Raw genomic sequence first — 26,510 nt, 5'->3', positions numbered from 1 at the left:
TACAAAAAGAACTCCCTGCATTTCTCTTTTTTTTTTAATTCATAAAAATTGTGTCTAAGTTGTCAATTTTAAGTGACCTGAACTTATTTACATGCACACAGCAGAGAAGAGAGTGTTTATAATGGCTCAATACAGGCAGCCCCATGAAGCAAGCCAAGCATTCCTGCTGGTCTTACATATAATCAATGAGCCTGCAGTGCATTCACTGATGAATTGGACAATGAGACTGAGGGTCTGAGTCATATTCAATCAACTCCATTTCCAGCAGCCTGTCAGGGATGATGGCAGATCTATTTTGCAATGCTGTACACATCAACCCAGTTGGGAGAATGTGTTTTTATGTGTGTGTGTCTGTGTCTGTGTATATAAATGTGTGTACATATAGAAAATAAGTCTGTTGGTGTACATATAAAGATAAATTGATGGATTTGTTCAAGAGTACATTTCAATGCAGCTCCTTGTTTGCCTTTTCTTAGCAACTGCATGTCCACCCAGAAGCTTTTTTCCAGCAACAAGAAAATTAAAGTACAGAGAAGCATATTCATAAGGCTGTGGTCATTCAGACTGAAGATAAAAACATTACAAGATGGTAGATGCTCAGCTAAAGAGATGCGTCTCAGGGGCAGACCTCTAAATGGTCTATTAGATAGGATGAGATAGCAAATCTAATTTGCCAAAACGCAGGCATGCTCATCAACCTTTCATGCTGTCAATATTCCATGCTAGCTTGCAGCCTTGATAGAGTTCCCATAGTAATGAGCCTGAGACCTTGGGAGGATTTGGCTATTCTCTAGCCAGTCACCCTTTGTCTCACCGGTGAATTAGAGCTCCAGAATGTGCTCCACACAGTGGCTGAGCAAACAGCCCTTCAGGTGGCAGAGCTATGGCAACACATGCCTCCTAGATTCTCTGTGCTGGAAGAAAAAAAGGATTAAACTATTTTTTTTTTTTTTAACTTTTCAAAGTTCCAAATATGGTTTCATTCAGAGAATGGACTGTGTCTTGGGAGGAAGTAGGCTGCATTCTAAGAAGCAAACATTAAGAAAAGTAGTGCTGAGGTTTTCATTTTTTTAACTTGGGGATTCTCCTCTCTTCCTGATTGTTTATTGAACTAGAGTTTTCATCCCTTAAGCTTAAGCCTTCACCAAATCCAGGTCCCACATCTTCTGCAGTCTTGTTCATCAGACTTCAGAATTCTGATTTCACACTGCAGCATCTACTTCAACAGAATATTTTGAGAAATATTTAAAACAAATTTAAACAAATGCTTCAAGCAGAACAAAAGTAAGACCAAAACAAAAGAATAAAAAACAGAGAGAGTACACAGGGCATTGGAGTGACATCTGCTACACTGACCAACCTTATTTTTTGTTTCTGAAGGATGTTTTTCCATTTTCTTGTGATAATCTTGAATGTGTGCTTCTGTGGGCCACATTAACAATGCACTGGTACCAAAGTGGGAGAAAAACTGCAGCACAATCTCCCTTCTTCAATTCTACCTGCTCCAATGCACATGAAATTCCCTAGTGAACTTACCTAACTCATTAATCCAGCAATTAACTAACTCAATGACAAGAAAGTAGGTACTACAGGCAATGGAGGAGCATGGCCAGAAGCAGACAGATGTAGTCATAAACTCTCATAAACCAGTCACTCCTTTTTTACAGCCTACTGTCCCTAATCCTGTCCTATCTCATTTCTTAAGTCCTTTCCTTAGCCTTATTTGACCCAGATGCAAATGATGGGCCTGATCCAATGTGAGTGATTTTTCTCTATCCCACACAGAAATAGACAGTCCTGAAAAAAAGCCTTTGGGGAAGAAGGGGTAAAAAAAAGTCTCTACTTGGACATATCCAGATATTCTTCCTGGATATCTGGCCATTCTGATGCCAGAGACCCAGGAAGTGGATGCAAACTGAATTCCCTGCACTCAGCCAAGTGAAGTTTGTGCTGTACAAGATACTGAGCTGACAGCATCTATAGGTGTTACCACAGGATTTTCCTGTGAAGAGCACCACTCATCGAGGTTCAGAGTAGGGCTGTTCTGAGGTTTTTTTCACCTTCTACATAAAACCAGATGTTAACTCGCAGGCCTGTTTTAGAAAAGCAACTTCTGCATTTGCTGCCACTCAACAGAATCAGGCTTGGAGCAAAGGTTGGACTTAAGACAACAAAGGTCCAAGCCCCATCAGTAAAAGGGAAGCAAGTTACAGAGTACTAAGGCAAAACTGAGGTCCATAATAGTACAACATCATCCATTAATTGTCCCAATTCTTCCAATAGCTACTGCAAATGGCTGATCTTAGCCTCCTGTTCCAGAGAGCTATAATATCATTAAAAATGCATAGTCCTGGTGAAACCTGTACTGAGAGCCTATTAGCTTTTAGGGATGTGTTGAGTACCTGACATTGCTTGACCATTAACTTGAAAAAACCCACATTCTGCTACTGACAAACTCCTTGAAAATTTGTACTTTTTTGTATCAAGACATGATTTTTTCCAGTAAAGAAAGCAATCAGCTTGATAAAAAATCTAAAAGAAGGCAGCAGCAATAAGCTTATGGTGTGAAATAAAAATCACCTGTGTTTCACACTTACTGAAGGAATAAAAAACCATTTTCCCTCTACCTCTGACACTTATGCAGAACTGAGTCAGCACAAAGGCTGTACTAAATGCTGTTAAATGTTCTTTAAGGAAGAACTTTCACCAGGATGCTGTGGTAAAAAGATGGCTATTTCAGCAATGTCCTGCTCAATGGACTCAGAAAATAAGTTCACACATGTGCATTCTCCTAATTACATGTTAACCACACAATATGCTTTCACTTCACATTTTTAAGCTAGTGCAGATTATTCAGATTCTACTGCAGTAGATCAAGACCTTATTAATGCACCCGAAAAGCCAGATTCTGCATGCTGAAGAATATGCCAGAACAACATGGGATGTTATAAACAAAACAGTACTTCTAAATATGAAATCATAACCTTAAGTAGAAGGTGGGTTTTACTCTGTTTTATACTAAAATCAACAGGAGTTTTAACCATCTTGATTTTTGCTGGTACTACCCAAGTCAATAGTATTTTATAAAACCAGTAGGATTTAATGCTTTTTATAACCAAATAGAGCACACAGCATTGCCTCTCTGGGAAACCAGCAGAGGAGCCCTTAAATACAAAAACAACTCCTGTACTTTGGTTAGGGACATCTCAGCAAAGAAAGTAGATAGAGATTTTCCTAGGAGATATCTGAACAGTGAGGAAAGAATGGTTCATACTTAAAATATTTCAAAGCAACAAAGCAAGAAGCATGAGCCACAGAAGGAGAATTAAATAAGGAAGTAGTTAACATACATTTCTGGGTGAGCCACAAAGAGAAAAAAGTTAGGTCAGACAAACTGTGTAAAGGTGGTAACAAGGAACTGTTTAGAAGCTACCTGAGGCAGTGAATAAGTGATGGATTTTAACTTGAAAGGTTTATCTTCAAACAAAACTATAGGGTATATGCAATAAACATGAGGTTCTAATGTTGAAATCCATTCAAAGGGCATTTGAAAACATCTGATGTTCATATTTCAGTTTTCAGCAAGGCTCTGAAGTTTTGATCCAGCACTTTTATCTTTACCTGCTCTTCACTGAGTTTGTTAGAGCCCTCATTTTTCTAGTGTACATTTCTCTGCCTAGTTTCTTTCATTGGGCAGCTGACTCCTGCACTTGGGTTGAATCATTCCTTGTTATTGGCTGAATAGAGTTTGCTGTTTGTCCTTTTCTAGCACAAAGCAGAGGCTCTTGTCTATGTCCACTGGTTTGCAGGCTACCCAAGCCTTATATATCCATCATGCTGCTTTTTTATCCCCATTTTGGATTCTGTCACAGTTTACACAGGTACAGCAAAAATGTTTCAAAACCATTAAAAAATTTACAAAGCCAAATCAACCCAAATAAACTGAAACTAGTGTATAAATAAGTGAAATTGTATCTAACTAGCTCTGAATTCCCAATGTTCCTAAGTACCTGGGTTATTGTTTATTCATTTTGTGATCTAGGTGTCTAATTAGATTTGTTTTCTAATTAGATTCTCTAGCCCTATACACATAGCTTGTTGGGGAGTTGCTGGTTATGTAGGCAAACACAAAAGCCTGCCGCCATTCCCATTATATCTAGAAAACAATATTCCATGATTCACAATGAACGATGCCTCAAAACCAAAACTTGCCTTACGAGTTTTCATTTCAGAGCATTTCCTTTTCACCTCTTCCCCTCCCTGAATTACAGCTAAAGAAATAGATATATTTGATTTTTTCAATAGAACAATAGCTTAAAAATAAAAAATAGACAAGCATACAAAAAAACCCACAAATGGCTAATACAACCAGTAACTCAGTTTCCAAATATTAAAATTTCTTTTCTAATTTTTCACACAGTGAAATTTCACAGAATACACCTGGTTTTTTTTTAACTGCAGCTACCACCCTTGTAAAAGGACCATCCTGGGCTAATTTCAGCAATTTGTAACAGACTTGATGTTTGGACTTTCTTCTACAGGCGGCGTTCTGTCGCTGTCACAGCTGTGGACATGGTAACCAACAGCTGTAGCACCATGAACATCATCTGCAGAATGAGAAAACCTGGATGCTGCAAATATTACATCCTCAGAGCTGACATCCAGGGAAGTCTAAGATGAAGGAAATACAATGCCTTTCACAGTTGTGTAGCATCACACACATTAATACTTTCAGCACTCTCATTAATACTTCAGTAAATGCAAACTTGCTGCCTATATCCACCAAAGCATTGTGGTTTGGTTTGCAAACAACTCCCTTATTTCACATGATACCATGAAAGAACAGAGATTCATCACATGGCTCCTAATGACAGGGCAGAATTCTCCACAAAACGTAAACATTTCCTTCCCTTGATAAATGAGTTCTCTGGATTAGCAGTCTACAGATAGCATTGTCAATAGTCTATTTCTACACTTTTCAAGTATCCTTATTCTTATGACATGAAGTCCAAGGAAGGCAAAGTCCTAAAAAGAGATGCAGAAGGTATTATTAACATCTCTGGCAGGTGAGCCTGACGCCCCACTGGAAAAAAGAAATGTAAAATATTTTGTTGAAAGATGTGTAACTAATCATATTTGTCACTACAGCAAAAGCAGAGAGCCTTCATCAAGAACAGAAATACTCCCCAGTCATCAGAGTAGAAAGCAGAAGGGTTTAATGGTGTCAAGAAGCTATGGAGACTGTCACACAAACTGATCTGAGAGTAAATGATAGACATTTGATTTAACTACTCCATCTACTGGCAAATAATTATGACTAGTGTAGAGATACAGGAGTTGCTTATATAAAGCTTTGTCCACAGAAAAGACTCAGAGGTATTTTTCCCTTCTTTGAACAAGCAGCAAGTGCATTACCAGCATTGTAGTTCCTTTGCAGTTTCCAGATTCTGGGGTTTATATTAACACCATATCCCAAACGACACAGTTTCAAGCTGAGTTTTACTTGAAGGGTGTGAAGATTAGTTTTTTTTTTTTTTCAGTATAGCTCATAAACACACAAGATTTATATGACCTGCATCATGATATACTTAAGTTTTATTTGTATTCCATCCAGTTGATTCTTATTTTGATTGCTTAGGAACACAGTAAATCTTATGGCAGATTATTCAAAGCCTCTCCTAAGCAGTCTTCATCACAGCCAGTGTGTTAAGATACAGTGACTTCACAAAATACAGATTTTAATTTCTTTTCTCTTAGAGAGAGTACAGAGTAGCAGAGGTCTGCAGGAAAACACACCAAACACCAAAGATCTACAAGATACAATCTGAACACAGGAACTCGAGGCTTTCTTTCCTTCAAATAAAAATCTCCTAAATAGTTTATTTTCTCCAAGATGTGATGTCATCTCTGAAACCTCATCTTTCCTATCCTGCACATCAGGGCATTCATAATTTTATGTGTTATATTTTTACAGCATGACTATTATAGAACGCCAATAAGTCTGCATTGTCACATGCAATTAGTTAAATTACTTATTTAGTCTTTTCTGCCTTTATTTTCTGAGTCCTTCATGTTCCTAATTTTTGAGTTGTCTAAATTCAAGACAACAAGAAAACAGCCAATTTTCTTCACCCCAGTGGAGGAATGAAATTTGTGAACCAGACCAAACCCTTTTCTACACTCCTGACTAGACTCCCAGGAGAATGTTGCCTGGGTATAGACACCACAAACACACTGTCATGATCCTCTCAAAGGCCCAGAAAAGGTTTGCCACAGTTAGGGGAGCATGTTTTGGAAGGAGAGGAGGTGACAGCTGAAGCACTGTATTGGTTGTGATGTTAAAACCAACAGCCAACCCCAAGACAACTGCTGGAAACGTGGAACAGCAGGTAACAATGGGCTTCTACCACTTCTGGGAAATCTCAGCCCTTGCAGAAGCACAGGAATAGAGTATGAACAAGAAAAACAGAATTAGCTTTTACCTCCTATCATCTCTGGAGACACTTCTGCAAGTCCTGGAGCTGCAGCTGAGATAACAGAATTAGACCTTATAAACACAAAATACAATTCTATATCCACACACCATCATCTGCGCCCTTTCTTTTAGATTCGGTCCATGAAATCAAAGTTTCTAGTCACAAGATTTTTTTTTCTCTTATTCACTGTCCAACAATTTTCCCTAAAGCTGCTTACTACAGATAAGTACATCCTTGATAAGACAATTGCAATTTGGAACATAGCCGCTGTTACCTCCAAGGGGACAAAGCTGATAGATTTAGACCAAGAAGAACCAACTCAGTTATGTATTTTATTTCACAGCTGTGCTCAACACAAAAACATCGGTATAACAAGATTCAAATAGTACTACAAAAGATTCAATAGTACAGTTCAAAAAGGGCAGGAAATGCAGTCTGATTCCCAAAATCCTTCCAATTTAAGCAAATGTAATGGCTTTTATGAACACTGTTCAACAAAGAATAAATAACAGTGATCAACCAATATACTTCCTATAGCTTTGTCAATTATTGTTTCATCAGGGTTTACAAGTTTGCAGTTTGACACCTTCTGTGTGATGATTCTGGAGGGTTTGGTCTGTGTGTCAAATCTGTAGTTTTACTTTACACCTCTCAGGGTCAAAACAAACTCTGGGATATGTTTGGTTGCAATAGTAACTATTGGTGTGTTTTGCATAATGAAAGGTTTCAGAATATAAATTGGGATTACTGATTACAGTCAGAAAAAGTGCTGTTGGTTTTTTATAAACATTTAAAAAAAGCTCTTGAAAACTTGGCTGGGTATTGCCACAGGAGGGGAAAAAAAGTTGTACAGTAAAACAACAAACTTCCCCTTTTCCATAGCTTTGAGATCCAGACAGGGAATGTGGTGAAGCTCCCTCCTCCTCCTCCCCTCACAGCGCACCCAGCAGGGAGCTGCACATGTACGTGCAAGCTTCAGCCCTGCTCCTGGGTCTCTGCTTAAAGCATTACACTCATGTGCCAAGTTCAGTGTTTAAACAAAACACTGGTTTGTTCCTTTAGCAAAAGCTATTCAACAGGATAAGAAAGAAGCTGATTTTCAGTGGTGATTTAAATAGCCACATATGTTTTCAATGTCTATTCTTCTGGGGAAATTTTTTGCGCTGGAATATTGGCAGCTCAGGCTCTGACCTCAGGAACCTCTCATGGTTTCAGAAGGGATCTCTGCACCTCCTGTGTTTAAACAAGATAGAAACCTTGTCCACATTTCAGCTGTTTCCCTCTGCTTTAAGATGAGTGAAAGTCTCTTCAACTGAAATGAACAGTAAATGTTTTAACAGAGAAGGGACGGGTATTGCTGAATTTCACTAAATTGTTCCTACCATCTGCAGGCTCAGTGGTTATGAACATAACTTCAAAAGGAGTACATTCAGATCCTCTAAGTTCAATAAAAAGGAGATGGACACCTAAGAGACTTCAGCATTAGAAAAAAAATCACCTGTTCTTCTCATTCAAGTGTAAATTATAGACAACCTTTTCCTCTAACTTCTGCAAAAAACTAATCAACCACATTCTTCATGTCTCTTTTAATACATCAGATTTTAAGTGAAATTACAAAAACTGCTTGACCAAAGCATTGGCATTGTTAAATTAATCAGGTGAGAGTTGATGGATCTGCATTTTTTTCCTAAATATATTCAGGCAAAATCTTTAGGCACCCTGAATCTGGATTTGAAAACAGATTCATTTGAATGGAGAATGCAGACAGTATGGACTGGTTTCCCTGTCAGGAGCCAGAGGATGTCTCTGATCTCTGAGTGTGAACACAATCACAGTTCTTTGTGCACTCTCCCATGGAGATTTCAGGCTGATTCTTTGTTCAGATTCCACAATTCTTCAGTAGTCTGAAAAAGAAGAAACTTCTCTTTCTGTGGTGGTCTCTGAAAATAATACTATTTAAAATTATAGCATTTTGCCTCACCATATGCCGGCAGGCAGCAGAAGTAATTGTCAACAAATATCATTGTTAATTAATTGGTAGAGGTGGAGAAAGACGAACAGAGGCCGTGTTAAGATTTATATCAGACCCAGGAGTACATCTCCTCTTCAACCTTTATTTGTTTTGTCAATATGTGTCTAAAATGTGCAAGTCTATAGCTCCCAGCGAGGGAAAAAACCTGTACAGAATAATATATCAACACAGCACCTTTAGGAATTTTAAAAAATTTTATCAGGAAATCCTTATGGATTCCTGACAGTCCCCTGCACTTGTGCATTATCTGATTCAAATTAGCTTCTTGAACAGCACACAGAACTTGAGCTCTAAAAGGAGCTTTATAGAAGTCAAGAGCAACAGTCAAATACAAACTGTGCCATCCACCCTGTGCATAATTATATTATGAATTACTATTAACTGTTACCACACAATTGTCAGCTATTAGCCTAACTGTATTGCAAGAAAATTATCACATATGGGAGAAATTAACCCTCTCGAATCCTTCCAGTGAATACCGGAGTAGCTGTACTGTCTCTTTACTCTTCTGCCATAGCTGGAGCAGCACTATATCTTTTCTACTTTTGGCCAATGTGGCTTTGTGTCAGGCCCCTGTTTCTACTGGTGTCAGTCTAAATGGGTAAATGTCAGAACAAACAAAGAGTGCAAGAAATAAGCAAAATTTTCTGTATGCACTTCTAGACCACTAACTACCATTACATAAATTTTTATGTCTCCCGTTATTAACAGAATATTTCATTTTGCAAAACAGATTTGAAAAAGGTATTTTCCCCTATTTTATTGCCATACACATGTTAAAGAAATGTGAGAGGTATACCTCAATTTGGCACACATTGATTTGGCTATTACATGCAGACTCAGACCCTTTGACTTCTCTATTTCATTGCGAGTGAACACAAAAAGCAGCATTTTAAAAGAAATAAATTTTTCACAATGAAGAAAACACTATTTCAGATATGTTTTATGCCTTATTTTTTGAACTTTTTTGCAAGAGCTTAGGCATGCACAGAACACTGAACTTCAGCAAGTGCAAAACTACTTTTGGAGGCCAGAAAGAGCTGTTTCAATTAGCTCTTCTTCTCTCTCACAACACACAAAATACATATCTCCACCAGTAGTTTGTATATCAAGATCAAACTCCAAATTGAACAGCATTTATTTCAAAAAGGCAGTCCAGCTTTAAAGAATTCAGTAACACGTGGTAAAGGAAAAAGCCCAAACCATAACGGTAAAATTAAAGGAGAGCAGCTATTACAGACCTCAGAACATACAGTTTGTTCCTGTAGCCTCAAGGCAGCATTTACTTTTACCTGGGCAGCTTGGGGTTTTTGCTTATCTAATTGGTTCCTCAATTCTCTGAGGGATGTTACTTCCACAATCTCCACTCCTTAGTTTAGGAGACACTTAGATAGCTGCTTTTTTCTAAACAAACAGCTGAACATGACCTATATCAATGGCATCAAACACATTCCTTTGGTGTGGATATAAAAAGAACATGTCCTTAACTTAAAATGTTAAGGGATTTGGAGCCAAGTCTTAGAGTTTTAATTATTCAGATATCCTTAAAATATTTAAATTGATGACATTTCTTATGAAAGACCGAAGGTAGACTGGACAGAATGGTGCATTTTTTCCCCTCATTTTGCACAAGACTCTGGTAAGTTATTTAGTGTTGCAACTTAAAAGTAACTAGCATTTAAAAATTAGAATGTGCCTGAAAAAACAGTTCTGGATTTCTCATATGGCAGTTCAAAGCCATCAGGATCTGAATTATCATTCCACACCAAATTTGTGAAATAATTCTATGCTACTAGAAACATACTCTGCCATAAAAACCTATTTCCAAACCAAGTTGTCACCTTACATTGTGAATTATTCAAATTTGGTTTTATATGCTTCATGATATTTTGCACATATATTAATTGCAGACAGTAGGGAACACTTGGGGGAGGGAAAGCCAAGGTGGGGTTCAGAAGGCCTTGAGCCACTGTTGGCCCCTGGAAGGATCAAATCGGACTCATTTCCCCACTGGTGATAGTACTGCTTCATAAAGCAGAGCTTTCCAAGCAGAGAGGAAAAGATAAAACAGCAGCTGTTTAACCTTAAATATGGAAATTTTTCCTCTTGCCACTCAAGTAGACTCCAAATACACCTCCTCCTTTTCCCAGATAAAGGTTTATCTATGAATTGCATCACTCAAACACTGAGATTCGTCTTTTTGGGTTTTTTCTTCAGAGCAGCCCCAGACAAGCGGGAACATTACAACTTTCAAAGGGAATGTTTGTATTTTCAGCTCAGCTGTATGCTACAATCTTTTTAGGTCAGGTCAGTTCGAACAGGGGCTGTGTATGGAAAGGGGAACAGCAAACATATTTTAACTGTCAGTTGGAACTGAAAGAAACAGCATGAAAAGAGGCAGCTCAGCTATTGGTTTTAAAGCAGTGGCATTTGTCTGTGAGCGCATAGCCTACGAAGGCGACAGGTTCTAAAATAATGGTACTGGAGCAGGCACTGAAATGTAAAACATATGTCACACTTCTCCCTGCTCGCAGAGAGCTTTAAAATATTTATAATGCTGCACCTTTCCCTGAAAGGTTTCTGCAGCGTTCTTGGGTTCACGGGTAGGTGAATCATCTCCCTAGAACTGCAGAGCTGATGCAGATTTGTTCCTCTGCATAAAGAAAAAGGCACAAAATTTAAGGTGCAAAGGCACAGCTAAGCAGCAGCCCTCAAAGAGCTATTTTGGCAATATGCATTCATCCTGGTGCAATGTTTGCTTTCTCAACTGGATTTTTTGTTTTAAACTATTGCTTCATTCACAACACAAGCTGAAGCAATGATATTATTACTTCCTTACCTGAGAATATGACAAATTTGTCAGGAAAGTGAGATCTAGGGCTTTAAATTAGGTAAAAAGGAACACAGAGCATTGGTGTGTCTCTGTGCATCCATATACAAGGACACAAAGGTAGGTGATATGCTTTGTTTCTTTATCAATATTCTGCAATGTGCATTTGATTAGCATTGGAGAGGAAATTTTTTAAAAGTAAAACTAAAAGGCACATAATCTACTTTTTCATCTAAGGAATTAGAGGGTCTTGAGAACCATCTGCCTACAAGAGATTTGAACTGTGGACAAACACATCTCTAACCCCAAGCTGCAAGAAACTAATGGGTTGGCCTCTATTCACCAGGCATGTAGAAAGGCTCAGATTTCAAAACTAAAAAGCTTTTTAGCAGCTGATGTAACAATCTTTCAGCATCCAAAAAACCTGGAAGTCAGTTAAACAGAGGCAGATGGGACGTATGTGCAGAGTCTCATAGGAATACATGAAAAAGTTCCTTTTGAGTCAAAATGAACCACACCCAGTCAAACACATATCCTCCTAAAGACCTGTCTGAAACCAACATATTGTGGACACATTAGTCAAAAATGTGGGGGAAAAAATGGTTGAAGGCATGTCCTGGTCCCTAATTCACACAGTGATTTGGAGGGTGTATGGATCTCACTAAGAATAAAGGACAAAACATTTCTGTGGTTCCTTGTTCTGCTTGCCTTCTGTTACTAGCAAGGGCACTAGCAAAATTTCTAGAGATACCTTTAGAGTGGCACTAAAGCACCTCTAGAAGTCACTGCATTTAGTTAGAACTGCAGTATTACAAGTATGATCAGATTTATGACTGAGATGAAACTCAAGATTAGTTCAAAAGAAATTGTAGCCGAGTATATCACATCACATTTTATTCAACCTTGCAGCTCTCAAGATGCCACGATACCTCCCAGATTGGCCAGAGAACACAGCTGAAGCAGAACTTTTGCTGCCACACAGGATATGTATGTCACCCATTCTCCCAACCTGAGGTGATACCACTTCAGTTCCCAAACAGCCTCAGCAGGTTTCCCTTCACTTCGTTCTTTCCTGCAATCAAATACTATTTCCATGGTCTGAGACACCAAGCAAATCGTCAAAATAAGAATACAAGACTGAAACACAACTGTGACCCAGAATCTGGAATAGAAAGTATTTTACTAACAGGAACGGGGGGGGAAACTACAGCAAACTCTGTATGAAGATTGGTTTTGACTGTGCACATTAGACTCAGAGATAAATGAGTAGTATTAGCACAGATATTAAAAATACATTGTACATTCCTGTCTGAAATCCTTGGAGTGGGGTCCTGAGCAATTCCTCTTTAATTTTTGCTGCTGCCCAAGGGGGTTGACTCCTTAGGTTTTATAAGCAAAAGTAGGATTACATACATGTAAGAAAAATGGCATATAAAATGCAACATATCCAAAATAACATGCACAGCAAGGGAGTAAATTATGAACTGTCCTGGCACAGGTTTCTAGGTAGAATCAACAAGAACAATTTAGGTCACTCCCTTGGTATGGCAAATTATGCTCACCAGGCAACTTATTAGAGACAGTTTTGTTCCTCACAGATTTACAGGTGTCAGCCTGTAAAAAAGGGTAATGGCTTCCTCATAAAATGTTCTCAATTTGAAAAAGGGAAATAAACAGCATCATTGCTGTGCTCTCCCACACAGGATGAAATGAATGGGAAAGGAAGTTGCACAAATTTAAGAAGCACTTCAAGCTTATTCACTGTATGAGCACAACTCACTACTGTTCTGGTCTGTACACTTCTTGTGCACACAAATTTGAGAGCATGAACTTACAATTTTGACATTGCATATACTTCTGTGCAAAATTCTGACTGTTGAGACAGGTATGGAAACTCGAGTATCAAGGATACATGAAAACACCTGATAGGCATTTAAACATGTAAAAATATTCACTGAATTTTCTTCATCTGCTCATATCTTACTTCTGCCTAAATTCTACCAGACTGGAAGTTAGAAAATCGATTCCAATAAAATTTGTATCTCCTGCTGAATCCAATGTTATGACTCTTCACAATTTCCAGGAAAAAAACAGTCCCTCATAATAATTCTGATCTTTTAATCAGAAAACATTTTTATGCACCACTTTTTCTTGGGCCCCAACAGTACCCAAGTTACTGAAATATCACCCATAAAAGCATATTCAGAGATAAGCTGGGACACATTCAGTGAAGCATTTATCACAGTTAAGATTCCAAATTATTTTTAGCCTTGTGCAACTCATTTAAGTTTGTATTAAACTTAGCCAAGCATCTAAAATGTTATGTATCAGAACCAAGCCTATGCAAATCTGCTCTTATGTGATGCTAATCATCATTTGAGAGCAATAGGCACTCCATACTCAGACACAGGCTATTAGCAGCCTCTAGCTTACTAATTGAATGGGGGGAAAAACCACCAAAAAAAACCCACCTCAACATTTTCCCCTGTTTCTTCATCTCAATATGTTCCCCAGTATTTTAATGTTCTTCACACCGTGCTTGTGTGAGGACCCACTTCCTTTTTTAAATACTTTGCTTCATCTAAGAATCAAGTACCTGAAGATCTTTTTAAGTATCTGGTTCTGTAATAACATTTACCAAACCATTTCCTTCTCTCCACAGTGAATTACTTCTGGTGCATGGTAGCAATTTGGACAGCAGGCTATGCAGACGAATTTTTGTAGATAATTAGCTGAGAGGATATTCAGCAGAAGTGGGTCATATTGTACTTGTTCACAGATGGTTCAATAGAATGGATTTCAGCACATTCACTTCTCTAAATGCATAACATTTTAGAAAGAGGAAAAATAATTTTGTATGGTTTAGGAAATGCTAAAGAATGAATCCTTTTAGTGCAACAGATAATAGGTAGACAAAGGATTTGACATGTGCAGTGAATACACTGCATTGTGAATTAGTAGACAAAGAAGAAACTTGCCAAGAAAGAGTGGGAGCCATCCCTGCACCTACAGACTCTGCTGTCTTTCACGTGTCAGAGAAGTCTGACCAGAATTGTCATTTCTCTCCACACCCGTCCTCAGCTACAGGTACTGCTGACTGACTGGACAGCACCCTGGTTAGGCAGCACACAGGCTGCACTCTGGCCTGAGCAGAAGCTGGTGCTTCTAGTGCCATTTCCTACTGCAGCAGAATGCATCACAACCAATCCTGCTCTGAAGTCCAGCAAAAAGAGTCACTAGAGAATCATTATAAACTCAAAAGCACAACTCTTCATTTTCTAGGATAACTCCACATGTGGACAAAACATCCTATAGAGCCCAGTGACAAACGGCACAAAGACACCAGGAGAGAAGATAAAATTAAGCGAGCTACTAAATCCTTCAAGAGTTATTGCCAGTCTTTAAAACCACCAGCGGAAAACCAAGGACTTCACAACACTGATGTTGTGAGTCCAGGAGTCCAATCTCTTTAGTAACTTATTACATTTCTCCACAAATGTGATTATAGCAGTAGCATTACAAGATGGAGAAATCTTTCTGTGGCTTTTGTTGTAGAAACATAGTCAACGTATTTTCTCCTAGCAACAAGTGGCTGACATAGAATTATCACACACTGAAAAAGATTTACCCCTAGATGATGGGACACCCCCGTAAAATGCAGCCTAAATGTGCCCACAGAGTTTACAGTGGCCACTGATGTTCATCCCGCAATTTTCTGTTTCAGAGCTCAGACTGTATTGAAGACTGTTTGTAGAGCAGATACTGTAGAGAGAAATTAATGATATTTTCATGTTTTCCAAAACATGCAACTGGCCAGATACTCCGTCATAAAGGGAGCATGAGAACTCTAATGTTAGTGTCAGGTGTTAAATCGCTTTTTGCTTTAAAAGATATACCTCTAACAAAAGTTTGTTACAAAGAAACAAATGTTGGAATAATTTACTTGGTTTATATTTATGTACACAAACACAACAGGAGTCTCTTGCTTGCTGGTGACTCTGAAGATTTTGATGTACTTATCAAAAAGTACCCCCCAAAAATGGGTATATATGCAAAATGCATATATATGCATACCAGAGTATCACACAAGTAGTGAACACATTCACAGACATTAGATTTTGCCCTACATGAATCAAAAAGGTGGTCCAAATTCAAATAAATAATCAACAAATAATTTAGCTGTCTGTATTAACTGCCATGAAGTCCTTGATCATTATGTTTATTTTTTCACTATACCTTTCCTGATTAAAGAACACTGTTACATAGTAGCTACCTTAGATCCCAGAGCTTTATCCCAGACAACATCCTGTCAGACAAACTTGTTAGTAGAACAACATGTTCTTCTCAGGTACCTGCAGTGTCAAAAATTAGTGCGTAAGGTGGGACTGAGCACTTTCATAATGACTGCATTCAGAAGCTGCAACTTCACTGTTTGACAATTCATTTTCTTACAGTTAAATATTTAAAAACTTACCCTTTCCAACATATCTGCTAAAAGACAAAAGATTGAAAGGCATGGGGAGGGAGGAGAGAGTATGTGTGCCTTCCAGATCAGCAATTTCAATTCCAGGAAAATAAGACTGAGCTTTAGAGCTGCACACAGAGTGAAGCACTTAAAAACCTATAAAGCAGTGATTTAACAAACCACTAACTAAAAGGAGGCATCTGATTATACAAAATTACTAAGCAGATGCCAAGAATGCTGTTAAGGTTTCCAATCACTTACTGCCTAAACTTCAATCCAAAAGTGCTCCTAAAGCAGCTCCAAATCTAGCCAGCATGGTGGTTGGGAAAAAATCTGGGGAAGCAGAGGGATATGACATGACACCAAAGAGAACCAGAAAAAGCCATAACACACAAATTATTGTCTCTTTCCAGTATTTTCCACTTTTACCTTTCTACAAACAAGATATTTTAGCAACTCAAAGAACCAGCACCTAAATCAGAAAGAACTGGTTCAAGGAGGTAGGAATAAATTAAACCTTATTTATCACTCAAGTTAAAAAAGGGAAGGCAGCAAATTAAGAAAAAAACCTACCAGAATTAACAAAAAAACCTAACAGGCTTACAATCCCTTGAAGAATTTCACTTAATAATGCTTAAAACTCACCAGTCACTCATTTATACAAATGTTAGCAGAACATGGATAAGAACCTAAGATTTAAATAAAATCAGCTTTCAGTGCAACATCAATCCATAATCACATATAATTGTTTCAAATATTACACTCTAAATTGTTTTAGAGATGGCAATAAGGCTGACAGGTTGAAAAACAAATGATCAGTGTATGCATTAGGCCTGGAAGTTGTGACTTGCAGTATAAAATATGAATGAGAGCAGGAAGAATTTAATCATTCACCATTGCATAATTCACAACATTTTTCTGCCTTTTTTTGTCATGGTGTGCATCCTGTATAAGACCTTGCAAAATAACATAGGTAGTACAACATGATGAAGTTGCTACTCTGAATTATAGGTTGCTGCATTTTGTATGTGTACTTGATACATAGAAATAGTCAAAGTAAGCCACAATCAGTACAAAGAATATCTGAGAGTGAATGCAGTATGTCACACCTCATGGAGGAGTAAGTATCTGCAATGACATTCTCATTCCCTTGGGAAAAAAAGGACCTTCATGGACTGCTCTTTCCCAAGGAGTCATTTGAGCTTAATTTTCAAAAGGCATTAAACAAAACTTTGCTGAACTGAGCTATTTCACTTGGGTGCACATAAAAAATATGAAAGAATATTGTGCATTTTCTTCCAGAAAACAGCTAGCTGATTCATTCCAACCATGTCCCCTGCATGGTCATTCAGGCTTTAGCAAATGTATTTCATCTCATATTAAACCATTAGGAATAAAGGCACTTGCTATTTGCAGTTTAATTCTGACTCATCTCACTTCTACTTTTTTTCAACCCTTCACACTTGATCCTGAAAACTAAAAAACAGGAAACATATACAACTAGATGTAAAGTGCCAACTGGTATATTTTGAGCACTGTCCCTCACTGTCACAAAGATAGGGCAAGAGAATTGTCCTTCTTTCATTTCTATTCCTTTTTGCAAGCAGAATGGAACATATTATGACGGCAAAGAGAAACTGAGGACCTGATAAAATGATTTGTGGCTTGCATGATACACAGAATCAACTCACCATGGCTTAAAAGTAATCAAGTCAAGCAGTAGGAACAAATTTTACTTAAAAGCATTTCAGAGTCTTACAAGTGGCAACATCTGATAGACAGTGAAGAGATTGAATCCAAGCTGGCCAGGATTATTTAGAGCTCAGAAGCCTCAGTGCTCTCACGGGTCAGAAAAAAATGCCTCTATATTATGAGATACTTTAAAGTAGTGCAAGAATTATGCCAAGGGAATTCAAAGGAGGGAGGAAGATTATCTCAGCTTGTGTTCACAGACAAATCGGAACGGAGTGCAGTTATTCCAAAGGGGCTCTGTAAAAGTATGTGGAAGCATTCTATTTTTTCACAGCTAGTCCTCGCTCCCCTGTGTCCATTAGAGGTGGAGTGCACAGGTTCCAAAGCCCACCAGTGCTCAGAGAGCACAGAGTGCTCACTGCTGCTGCTGCTCCATGAAGATGCCATTCAATGTGCACAACTGCACACCTGCTTCCTTATTTAATGCTTCCCTGTTCTTTCAGCTCTGCTGCTGAGTGATGTCAACTACCTGGAGTGAATTCCATCACAAATAACCTATTCTCCTGTTGCTTAATGCAAAGCCAACAAAAATGCAAACACTTGATTTCCCACTGTTCTCAGCTGCTGTTCTGGGTAGCAGTATGACTAAGCCAGCTCACTTCCCAAAGGATAAGAACTTCATTGCCAGATTTTCCTAAGGCTTTAGGGATCCACTGAAGTCAAGGGAGGTGAAAAAGAAGGAGGAATGTGAGAAGATATTAATGGAATTATACATTTCCTTATAGCTTTATGCCTTTCAAGAACAGTAGAAAGTATCATGTCTTGAACTAACCCACTATATGAAATGCCATTATATTTCACCCAGTCATCCGCTGCTACTCATGCTTTGTCAGCTCATCTTCCAATTTTGATATAAGAACCCATCAATTCTCATGGCTTTCTATTCAAAGGGATAACCATGTTATCTGAATGATAGATAAGCATGGATCTCCACGGTCAATGTATACAAACCAGCACCAACACAGACCTCCCTATATTAGCCATTATTTCTACGGTGCCTTGAATACATTTCACAACCACCTACAGGCTGCCCCTGCATTCTGTCAACTTCCCATTACAACACAGATGTAGCCAGGCACCTATCCAGAGGCACAGAGGAGGAATTGTTAATTGCTGAACCATAGGAGACACCAAAAAAAAAATGCCACCTGCCACCACCATGCCCACTGAAATGCTGAGCAGTGATAGCAGTGCACTTTGGGAATCCCTTGTTCTAATTTCTCTCCCTAGTGTTTACATAGTAGCTACTTCAGGAATGATCTGCTGCACTCAGCATAGATTTGCTGTACAAAGACAGTGAACGCACCTTTATTTAGAATTAACTCACCGATGCCTGTAATGCAATTTCAAGCCTGCAAGTTAAATATATGTAATCATATGCAAAACTATTATAGATGAATAACTTGGAATAAAGCCCAACACTTAAAAATTAATGTCTGCAAAGTTTGCCTTCGCACATAGGGAGGATTCACACAGAATACAGGTGTCAATGGATACATATAACATGTACAGTTACAGAACGAATCCATTCATCTTGTTTCCCTAGGTTTGCAATAAACTGCTTTTCTACATCAGAGTCATGGGGTTTCCACAGCATTTCTAGGATATGCTGTTTCCAATTTCTTCAGTGGAACCACTCACAGCCAGGTGCACAGCTGACACACTACCCAGATCTTCAGGCAGTATCAAAGATGCTACTTCTCTTACTCTGCAGGTTTCCCCCACATTTCTTGGTGTGAGGTGGAATCATTTACATGGAAACCAGAACAGTAGTAAAAACTAGCAAGCTAAAATTTAGGTCAGTTTTCTAACACACTCAATAGTACTAACAATTTGAGAAGAACTGTTGACAAAATTATTTTGAAAAATACAAATAGGTTCACTATTTAATCCATCATCTCTTTAATAATTACCTTGCTGTTTCATCGTACAAAAATGTAACACTTTATTTGAATAAGGCCCTGGAAAGAAAAAAGCTGCTGAGAATTGTTCATTAATGGTTAAAATCCTCGAATCATTGCAAATCCACTTCAGTCATACTCAGAGTCCCTAACTGACTACTGCACTGAATTTACTGCTATGTAATATCTGATCTGGAAATTGCTTCGTAACAATGTAAATGCATTTATGTTTCAAAAGGAAAACACGGTATTTTTTTTATGGTTTCTTGCTGTCAAAAAACCCCAAAGGAAAACAGGAAGTCCACGAGACAGATTTGATTATAGTCAGGAAGAAGGAATACACAGTCTTTGATTATCACAAAAACAACGCCACAGGCCTGTGACAACTTTGACTTAAAAGTATTAGTTTAAGCCAGCAGCAACCAAAAGACACTGGTACATTAAAATGCATTGACTGTAATCTGATTTTAGCTAAGTAAACAAGGTAGCAACAGTTGGGTTGGTTTTTGGGGGGTTTTGTTTGTTTGTTTTATTTTTGTTTCAAGAAAATCTTTACTGTGTGCAAAGAATTACTTTAATCCTAATTAACATGTACAAAATTGAAGTTGTCATTGGATCTTTTCTCAAACATTTTATACCAATAATGAAAAAGGCAAATATACATCTTTTATAAGCAGTGCCCTTATGGAATAGAGTACAAACAGAAGAGAGAAATGAACTGGAGGAAAGACATTTCAACTCTTTTCAAAAGCACAGGAAATGAAAGAGAAAAACCTGGGTGCTCATGTATTCCAGCAATTAAAAGACACAGTGATTAGGAGTTGTTTCTCTAACTCACAGCTGTGGAGGAGCTTGGCAGAACTATTCTGAAATAATAAAAAATACCTTAGATTAAAAAAAAGTCTAAGCCCAAGAAGGGTTTGCAAAAAGGTTGCTAACTGTTGCAGCATATGCCACAGCCCATGCTGCAGATACACAGAGAGTCACCATAAAATATCAGAAAGCTCCAACCCATACAGAGCAAAACCATACCTCATTAGAAGGCTTCAGGCCCATAGAGAATAACACCATTCCACCTCAGAAAGCGGCAAGCAACTGCCCCTCTTGTTCTTCAGCCCAGCCTTTTATCCCCTCATGCTGATGCCCTGCCCCTGTGTGCCCTCTGCTCCCTTTGGTGGTTGGTCAGCGCCCCTGGGCACTCAAGGGCTCATCAGCTCCAATGGGATTCACCTGCTGCTCCCAGCTGTGCCCATTGGGGATGAGGCTCAGCCCAGCCCCACCCCAATTAACACAAACTGTGCACCTACACATAACATCACTTAGGTTTATTCAAAGTGTTTGGTGAAGACTTCCCCCATCTTTCCCCATTAATCTTTTCACATCGGCACAGTTAACAACACTCAGAGAAAAATGCAGCATCACAAGTAGGAGTATCAGAGGGGACAGAACTCGGAACTTTTGGATTCACCCATCAAGTAGCAGATATGTAAAAACCCTTGCAAAGTCTCTCTTGCTTTCAGAGCAGCTCCGTGGCCTGGGGTTGACAATGCAACAGCCAGTTTAGTTTTGCAGGTTCTCAAATGAAAACATTGCAAACAGTGTGATGTGGCAGCCTTCTGACTCATCCCATGCTACTGTGTCTCTTGGTCAGTCTCAAAGCCCAGCAATACTGAGTGGGAATCTGCTGCTATTCTTATCCCACGTTTTCTGCCCCTCTAGTTGTATGTGCATCAAATTCTGAATTTCTTGCGCCACAACAACAACTGGAAATTTTAAAATTGCTAAGAAGAATTTCAAATAATTTGTTCATTGTAAAGATAAGCTTATAAAAATCCAAAGCAGTGTTTGAACTTAAATGGGAAACTTCTGATCATCCTTCTTCTCCCTGTACACACTTCTGCCCTGCAACTTACAGCACAAGGAAAAAAGTAGGAATATTTGATTCCCACTTGAGGTGTTTTCCTTAGCACTAGTAAAGGTAGAAGTGGTGCAACAAGCACTGAGGAGAACCCCACAAATTAATACAAACATGTTTTAATCCATAAAATCATCTAGCTAATTTCTGTGATTTTTCTTCCTTCTTTTATCTCTAAACTTTCCTGGTTTTTAACATCTCATTCTTCAATTCACTTATTCCACCAGGAACCACAGTAGAACCTTGGATAACTACAAAGCAAAGAACAACTCCTCACACTCCTCAGGGACAGCTCAGGGCAGAAGGTACATGGAAGGCCTGTTGGCATGTCAGCTAACAGGCTAAACCCTCAGTTTCACCAGTGAGAAAACAGTGCCTGCAGAACTGAAAGCAGCTTAGAATGACAGCTGCATGGACACACACAAAACACCACTCAGAAGCGCAGAGTGGAGCTGCAAAAGCAAAAACTTCAGCATCACATTTCGTGCTGCTACCTCTGCTTGATCCAGAACAGTCTGCAAAAACTTTGCCATCACATTTCTGAAGAAAAACTGCTGATAAATCTAGAGGACAGAAACAGCTACAGGAGAGCAATGATTTGTTTCAATCACTTATTTTTACACCCACATATAGAAAGCATAGGTGCAGTTATGCACAAGAATCAAAAACAATACCAACTGTTACTGAACCCAATAAGCAACTGCTCAAAGGCACAAACAAAGTTACCTTGGGCAAACTGCCTTATGCCTTGCACCTCCTTGGGCTGCAGCTAGAGCCAACCAAAGCTCACACAGAGAAATTAGTGGGACTTACTGTTGGATACAGCCAGATGGCAGAAGACAGAAGGCCAAGATAATTTGGCTAGAAATGAAACCTCTAACATTCATTTTGCAAGTATCATTCAGCATTTTCTGCCTCCCTCAACAAACTGAACAACCACCCTGCAGCAGAGAGTGAGGCACTGGCTGCCACTGGCTTCATGGGCAGGGCCAGCACACATGCAGCTGAACACACAGGATCTGAGGATCTACAACCAAAACATATATGGCAAAAAAGAAACCACTGCTACTTCAAAGGATTATCGTACCAGAGTCAAGGAGTGAGCAATAGTGCTTCCTACAGGAGATTGAGAGATTTTATCAGAATCCATGCAATTTCCAGTATGCTGTAAAACTCGAAGCATGCAAAAAACCTCTAAATAAAATAGCTATATAAAAGTTTGGCAACACTGAACACTTGAGGAATTATATGAGTCTGTACACCAAGAGGTCAGTTTTAAATTTGTGAAAAGAATTCAATTGTTAGAAAACAAAATCTATTTTGATCTATATACATGCAGTAAGACCTCCTTGAAATATTTTACACAGAGCAATACATATTAAATTTACATTGCATGGCCCAAGTTGCTTTTCTCTAATATTTTAAGTTTTGACTGAAGGGTCATATTCCTGATGTAGAAACTTATGCTAAGAAACCAGTGTACATCCAGACACACTGTTTTTAGTACTGCCTTAGCACACATTAAGAATTTCAAAAGCTCAGGAGAATTGGTCTAATGAGGGATTCATTCAAACTGCAGTGGCCACAGCCAGTTTTCCATGTACAAAGCAATAAAATTAAATGTCTTGCAATATTGAGCAGGACCTGTCCAGAATTCACCCAGATCTGCACTGGCTGTCACAAGCTTTGGCTGTGGATCTGATTGCAGGATGGACAGATACGAGCCTAAGGTGCCAGCCTAACACACAAACTGGTCTTACTCCTTGTAACTTCACTACCCAGCTGGTGAGAAATATCTAATTTATTTACATATGATCCAAAACATACTGTCAAATCACAACAGTGTAAATTATTCTTTTCACCAAATCCTTCTTTTAAAGGCATATAGACAACTATAAATCTATTCTGCTGATGTGACTAATTAAATCATGTCCATATTACTATGAAGGCTTAGATTTGCTTTCTTATTTTATGAGATTAGTTTTCTCTTTGGCCTAGAACTTATGGAAATATATTTATCTGGGTGTTCTCTCAAGCGGCTCTAAATGACACAGTTAGCTAAAAACATATTAAAATGGCAAGGGGTTATACCAATTTAAGTTCATCTATGCTGATGTAGACAAGTTACAACTCTGCCTATGTATATATACACATCAAGCATACATTTTTTTCTTAATCTACAATTTCATTCTTATTTTGTTTCTACTTGCTTATGATTCTTTTGTTAGAAGAGTAATATTGGCCAACACTTAGAATAGTTAAGCTACAGTGATGAAGGATTTTAGTACCTGGAATGAAAACTGGCATTACTGTAAATCTATTTTGTAATTTAAACTTAACAATAAAAGTTACAAGACCACACACTCCTTTGCTCTGCCTTTTGGGAAATCACTGGTTTATGTTACCATACTGGGCACTTAATTCATATTTGTGATCTCAGTTAAACAAGAGGCAGACACCACAGAGTGTTAAATACAATGGTGAGCACATTTTATTTTAATTGTCTTCATAGGGATAACAGTTCAATCTCTCTGGACTGTTACTGTGCTTACTGAGCCAAGTAGCATTCCTGAGCTTAGGAAGACTTTCCAGATTAAAGAAAACAAAAATCTCTTATATATATCTCTTCTTTTCTTAAAGAAAACAAAAATCTCAATATATTCTCTGGGAGAATATATTGCCCAGGGAGAAGGAAGGGAAAGGGAAATAATCTACAATTTAGAACCAATTTATTTACCAATCCGAAAATAGACAGAAGATGTGAGACTTTCAGTTCTAATCCAGTTTTTATTTCCAAAATCTATTTGAAACACAGCCTGATGTGCTATCAGTGAGTCCATTTTCCCCCTCTGCCTTGCTCCTCTCTGCATAAAGGCACCACTGCCATGCTGTGCACTCTGTGGGTCTCCTCATCCTCTGGCCCTGCTTGGAAATGCTGCTTCTGCTTAAAAACATTCAAAGCCACCCTTTTGCACCCATTCATCTCTCAGAAAATACACCCCACTACTGAGCTGGGTGGGCAGAACCAAGACACTTCCAGCAGGAGCTAGTCCCTTTCTTTATTGGGAGAAAGCAACCTCAAACAGGCAAATCACAGCCCTGCAATCACAGCCCTGTTTTGCAATGAAATAGCAACTTTTGCTTCCAGTTTGGGGTATGAGGGTGGAGTCAGGACACCCAGGAAAAGGTAAAAAAGAAACAAACCCTATGTATATTCCAAGTATGTGCACACACATTGGGAAACAAAAAAAAAATCCTTTGGTTAGTTGCAACAACAGCTCTGCATGACTTGGTACCACGTTGTTAACACTGAGCCTTGGAGAAGGCTCATGCTGGACTTCATTTCCATCATTTTCTCACCTTTCTGGAGATCACCAGCATCTAAAAGGATTAGAATTATGATGCAAAATATCATGCACTTTACCTAAACACTGTACATATGCAGCTTTATTTACCTTCACCCTCCTGTTATACATGCCCAATTAGTTACAGCAGGCACACCAGTACAACAGGAATGTTTCCTACGCAGTTTTGTTTGCTAAATAACCTTTGTGACAGTTTCTTGGCAAGAACTGCTGCAGAGAGGTTAACATATGTTAAGAATACATACAGCAGGCATTCCTAGTTAGAATGCAAGTACATCACAGCAGTAGCATTTCCCATGCCCACCATCCAAGTGAGTTTGCTTCAGAAGTTCAAGGCAGATTTCAACAGCAGAATTTGCCACTACAAAAGCATTCTTCGTCCACAGATTTATAGTCAAGAAGTTTGCTCATTAGTGATCCTAATCCATAACCAGTCTCCTACTTCAGAGAAAGTGGTCTAAAAAGCAAAATTACAGGTGGGGAGAGGTAAAAATGAAATCTACTTAGAGCACAGGAGTAAAAGAAAAAAACCTTTTTAACATAAAGTCTAGAACTGCAAAAAAAAAAAAATTAAGATCTTCAGTTCTTTAAGGCATATGAAAGATACCATTTGCTTAGAAATTGCTTCCCTGTTAGCACCAGGAACATCAATGTTCAAGATTTTCTCCTGTTCTTGTCACAACCATGTCCTTTCTTTTCCCACACAGGAAAAAGCCCAAGTTGTCCTCCCACACTGCAGGGCAGTACACAAGCATCGCCGTGTACCGATGTCAAAAAGGGCGAAAGGCTTAACAATGGGAGCTTCTTGGAGGTTGGAAAGGTTTCTCTGAGAGCTGCCTGGAAGAAAGCCAGGTGAAAGGCTGGTGTGAGGAAGGGAGCCCTTGGTGTCACATGCAGTGCTCAGAAGCATCTCTTTATTTTTGCCATTATAAAACTGTTGGAACTACCATAACCTTCCCCACAGTCTTATACAGAGAAACCCTGACAGTGCCTTCCTTACCAGCATCATGCAAACTACCTTAACTCCTCGAAAACCCCCTTTCTCTTGGTCACTGCAGTAACAGACAGCCTCTTTCCAACTCCTTACCTCTATCCCAAATCCCAATAGATTCATTCCTCATCAGTGACTCCAGGCATTGCTTGCTCTTTCCATCCATTCCACTCATAGCACAAATGTGCATTTTATCACCCTAAGGACAGTAAGCCCTGAGCTGATTGAGGTCCCAGGTTCAGTCCTTAAAAACAGGACTCTAGAGGTGAGACCCAACACATCTCTGCAGAAAATGTCAGTTGTTAGTGATCCTACTAAAGCTGGAACAAAAATAAAAATTAGAAACCATACATATTTCAAATCTGCTTCTCTGCATTTTTGGAATACTTACATGTCATAATTGGTCACCCAACCGTCCTACATACTGTGTCACAGGAAACAAAATTAAATTATTACTGCCCACACAGCAGAGTGAAATATACATAAGCATCACAGAAAAAAAGAAAGCTAACTTCAGGAAAAATTTGAAGGAGACAAGAAGTTACTGGAAAAAAAGCAGGAAACACTTACCAGAAAATATAACAAGTGGGTGATAAAGGAGGCCATAAGGGGCCAGACTTTAAAAATCTCGACAGAATGAGAGAATGGTAGTTAAAGCAGGGATTGAATGTGAAGGGTCTTTGAAACCAAGTGTCCTTTTTTTGATACAAGTATTTTTCCCATGCTGTTATTCTTGAATGTTTCATAAAACCTGGAATTTTCACTTTAGCAGTAAAGTTAACC

General features: G+C 38.7%; 1 long non-coding RNA gene across 1 annotated transcript in view; it reads right to left on the bottom strand.

Annotated features, from left to right (window-relative positions):
• The window catches only part of LOC135449670 (uncharacterized), an 88,021-nt gene extending 67,415 nt beyond the window's left edge, over positions 1–20,606 (bottom strand). Inside the window, exon 1 of the long non-coding RNA XR_010440815.1 lies at positions 20,489–20,606. This is a non-coding gene — a long non-coding RNA (uncharacterized LOC135449670). The remainder of the gene's footprint in view (positions 1–20,488) is intronic.
• Positions 20,607–26,510: the final 5,904 nt, after the last annotated feature.

The sequence above is a fragment of the Zonotrichia leucophrys genome, chromosome 6 (genome assembly GCF_028769735.1).
Source record: "Zonotrichia leucophrys gambelii isolate GWCS_2022_RI chromosome 6, RI_Zleu_2.0, whole genome shotgun sequence".
NCBI classification, from domain to species: domain Eukaryota; kingdom Metazoa; phylum Chordata; class Aves; order Passeriformes; family Passerellidae; genus Zonotrichia; species Zonotrichia leucophrys.
The sequence above is the reverse complement of the archived record's forward strand: the minus strand, read 5'-3'. Positions and strand labels throughout refer to the sequence as shown.